The 4,517-nt window shown below is 41.3% G+C and overlaps 1 pseudogene; it reads left to right on the forward strand.

The window, feature by feature from the left end:
- Nucleotides 1-3,775: 3,775 nt before the first annotated feature.
- On the forward strand, nt 3,776-4,144 carry LOC111142374 (annotated as a pseudogene).
- The last annotated feature ends 373 nt before the right edge of the window (nt 4,145-4,517 follow it).

A 4,517-nucleotide genomic window follows, 5' to 3' on the forward strand; every position in this document is an offset into this window, starting at 1 on the left:
TCCATTAAGAAAGTGGGTATATACATTGTGCTAGATGCCTGAAAAAGAATTCTATGTGTATAGAATGAGAAAAAAATGAATAAGCCAGAGTTACATTCCCAAAAAAATATGAAAGGAAAAAAATTAAGTCGGAAAAAAGTTATATATCCTTTCTACAAATTTTTCCGAAGTATGAAACAATGGTATATACTTATGGATATACACATATGTGATAGAAGTTCAAAAACATGCATGTGAATGCCAAATACCAAAACCAGGACAGTGGGTACCTCTGAGAAGGGAATGGGATCTGTGGGGTATTCTGGGAGATTCTATATTTATAAAGATTTTTCTTAAAACAAACAAACAAACATACCCGAAGCAAATGTGGCAGAGTGTTAAGCTATGACAGATTTGGAAGGTAGATATACCAACCTACTTTTCTTTATGTTTGTGTACTTGAAACATTTCATAATAAGACAAAACACAAAATACATCCTAAATCTGATCATTCTTTCCAACTTCCTGGCCCCTCAGCCTGAATGACTGGAGTAGCCTCCTGTCTTGTTTCCTTGTTTTCTTTCTATCTTGTCCCACTACAATTATTCTCCACACAACAGCCAGTATGGCATTTTATAAATATAAATCTGCTCTCATCAGCCCCCGATGCAAAAACCTTTCCGTGTGTTTATATGACTCTAAACATAAAAATTAAGTTCCTTACCATAGCCCACAGGCCCTAGTCTCATCTCCAACACTTAGCTCTTAGTCTTCCTCCACTATCATTATTTACCCCCTCAAACTGTTTTATTTTTCTTTTGGATCTTCTCACTACCTCAGATTATATTTATTCATGGTTTAAGGCTACAATTATTCCCAGAGTCTCCAGCTTCCATTAGAATATGAATTCCATGAAAAGTGGGAATGTTAAGCTCTGCTGTATCCCCATTGCTAAGAATATTGCTTGACTCATTAAATGTGACTTTTTTTTTTTTGAGGAATGAATAACTGATTTCTTTTTCATTCAAAAAGAAGAAGAATGACACTTTAGTGGTTTAAAAAAAGATATAATCAAACGCATAGAAACTGAAAATTACAGGGTACGCTATCAACAATGACAACAGCTAAGACTCATTAAGCGCTCATTATGTACCAGGCATTGCCAAGCACTGGGACCACATACTTCTTGGGGAGCATGTCAGCCTTCCTCTCCTTCTCATAGGCCTCCAAAACCTATTTGCGACGTGGAAGCCTCCTCCCTAGTCACAGCTTATTGGATCCGTATCGAACACTGGGGAAGAAAAGCCCATCTGTTAGCCAGGAGGAAGCAATCAGATTTTTTTCTTGAAAATTGTGCTGAGAGTCGTGCAGGCTGAACAAGTCTGAAGATGAGTCATGTTGATGGCAGGACGTTTTTGAGTGAAGGGGACAGCTGTTGAGGTCCCTGAAGCTGCAGTTGTATCTGCTCTTTCTGGACCACGTTGCTCAACATTTCCTGGTTTTCGCTTTTGGTTTTTTGTTTTTTGTGTTTTTTTTGAGATTTTATTTATTTATTTGTCAGAGAGAGACACAGTGAGAGAGGGAACACAAGCAGGGGGAGTGGGAGTGGGAGAGGGAGAAGCAGGCTTCCTGCTGAGCAGGAAGACGGATGCGGGGCTCCATCCCAGGATCCTGGGATCATGACCTGAGCCAAAGGCAGATGCCCAAAAACTGAGCCACCCTGGCGCCCCTGTTTCCTGCGCTTAAAGACATAGTTACCCCTCTGTCCTTCATGACACCCAGTTCCTTCATTTTTAAAATTAGCGTAGGTAAGTCTCTTTGTTTTGTTGATGATTCGTCCTAAGAACAGAGAAGTCAACCATCTCTTCATCAAGGAAACTTGACTAAAACAGTGTTTCCCACGTGTGGTCTCATTTAATTCTTGTAACATTATGAGAGGGTATTAGTAGCCCCATTTTCCAGATGAGGAGACAAGGCTAGAAAAGGTCCAAAAACATTCCTGAAATCACAGAGCAGTTGAGTTTCCAATCCTGGCCTGTGTGACTCTGGAGAGGAGCCCGAGTCACTCCGTGTGGCTGTGGGAAGGGTAGCAGGAGGACTGTGGTGGAGATGTGGTGAGGAAACCAGAGCCAACATTTTATTTTATTTTATTTTATTTTATTTTTATTTTTATTTACTTTTAAAAAGTATTTATGTATTTATTTGTCAGAGGGAGAAAGAGAGAGCACACAGCAGGGGGAGCGGCAGGCCGTGGGAGAAGTAGGCTTCCAGCTGAGCAGGGAGCCCCATTTGGGACTCTATCCCACGACACTGGGATCATGACCTGAACTGAACGCAGAGGGGACTCAACTGAGCCCACCAGGCATCCCAGAGCCAACATTTTAATATCATCCAGGGTGATTTAGAAAATGACGTTGACAATAGTGTGGGGCAAAACCCAGATTTCATTCTGTTTTTGGATAAGATCCAGAAAAATTTTATTCTCACATTTCAACAATCGTTGGCATAGAGAGATTTCTATTGACACAGAATGACTATATGATTAAAACATTTTCTCTCCCCATTGACAGAGTTGACAGGTTTTAAAGAATGGCAGGATTTTTTTTTTTTAGAAACATGAAAAATGGAGTTTTAATATATTTTCGGAAATGACTTATAGTTAGTTGACTGTCACAGCGTTTGCAGTGTGGCAGGTATATTTCTTGTTGTTCTCGGAAACTCCCCCTCATTCTCGAATGCCTTGAGAAGCCCTACTGAAGGTCGCTTGACATAAGTGAGGAAATCCAAGGTGTTTACTTGGGGAAGTGCTAGGGGAGAGAAAGGGATGGGGATTGATGGATTAAAGTATGATTTGAAGAGAGTGATCAATAAATCAAGTTTATGATTTAAAAGCACTCAGAATTCACTTTATAGAACATCCTCGCTGGGAAAGAAAGAGTAAGCGGAATAGCTTGTTTTTGCCAGCTGAAGTTGGACGGTGTTTTCAATGCTTCAGAAAATAATACGCATTAGGGTGCCTGGGTGACTCAGTGGGTTAAAGCCTCTGCCTTCGGCTCAGGTCATGATCTCAGAGTCCTCGGGTCGAGCCCCACATCAGGATCTCTGCTCAGCGGGGAGCCTGCTTCCTCCTCTCTCTGCCTACTTGTGATCTCTGTCTGTCAAATAAATAAATAAAATCTTAAAAAAAAAAAAGAAAAAGAAAATAGTACGCCTTGAGGATGAAGCGGTAAGCTTGCGTTCTACCTCAGACCTCAAATGACACAACTTGGAAGCATCATTAATGTGTGCATCAGACACAGTTTTGTTACCTTGGTCTTTATTTAGACTGTTTAAAACTCAAGCACAAGGGGCATCTGGGTGGCTCAGTGGGTTAAGCTTCTGCCTTCAGCTCAGGTCATGATCTCAGGGTCCTGGGATCAAGCCCTACATTGGGCTCTCTGCTCATCAGGGAGCCTGCTTCCCCCTCTCTCTCTGCCTGCCTCTCTGCCTACTTGTGATTTCTTCTCTGTCAAATACATAAATAAAATTAAAAAAACAAAACCAAAAACCTCAAGCACGGGAAATTTTATTGTGTTTTATAAAAGAAGGGAAAAATATGTTTTTCTTAGAAAATGGAGAATTTTTCTCTTCTCGGTAGGTAGTAATACTTTGGGAAGCAACACATTGGTACATTAAAAAAATTGGTTCTGAGAACAGGAAACCTGCCATTCGCTCACCTCACACCTTCACAGTCCCTGGAGTTACGACTGCACCAGAAAAGTAGAGGAGGCCGGGGCCATACTGTCTTCCCGTTGAGATGTCTACAGGTGTGCCAGTGAAGGTCCTATATGAGGCTGAAGGCCCCCAAATGAGAGACAAACACCGGTGAGGTGCATCATGGGAAGCTCAGAGGCAGAGGACAACAGGAACTGCCAGATGTCCAATATCACAGTCCCCTCCGGAGACGCCAAGTGGCCCAGCCAGACCAGGTATATCTGTGGCAGCAACATCTTTCCGAATTTCCCTGACATGCTGAAAAGTGTGCCTATGTGAAAGAGCGTAAACAAACAAACAAACAAACAAAAAACAAAGGCTCAAGGGACCACCTGTGGAAAAGGTCCATGTGGCCCTGAGAGGAAAAGGGCATGGAATGGGGCATGGAAACATCTTCCAGTGGCAAAGATAAATTTATCTGTTGAAAGGGGGTGGGTAGAGGTGAAAGGGATTATGAGTACACTTATCTTGATGACAACTGAGTAATGTATGGAATTGTTGAGCCTTTATATTGTATACCTGAAACTAATATAATACTGTATGTTAACAGTACTGGAATTAAAATTTTTTAAAAAGAACAAAAATTATCTGTGGAACAGAACTTTGCCCTTATTTTTTTCTTTTAATTAATCTGGATTGGGGATGGAGGGTGTGCATACTTATGTACATTCTAGGTACTAATCTAAGGATAAGTTTACTCCCCAGAGGACATTTGGCACTCTGCCAAGCCTGGAACATTTTTGGTTGTCACAGTTCTGGGGAGTGTTCCTGATATATAGTGGACA

This window comes from Enhydra lutris, unplaced genomic scaffold (assembly GCF_002288905.1).
Source record: "Enhydra lutris kenyoni isolate GAN:26980312 unplaced genomic scaffold, ASM228890v2 scaffoldscaffold8, whole genome shotgun sequence".
Taxonomy (NCBI): domain Eukaryota; kingdom Metazoa; phylum Chordata; class Mammalia; order Carnivora; family Mustelidae; genus Enhydra; species Enhydra lutris.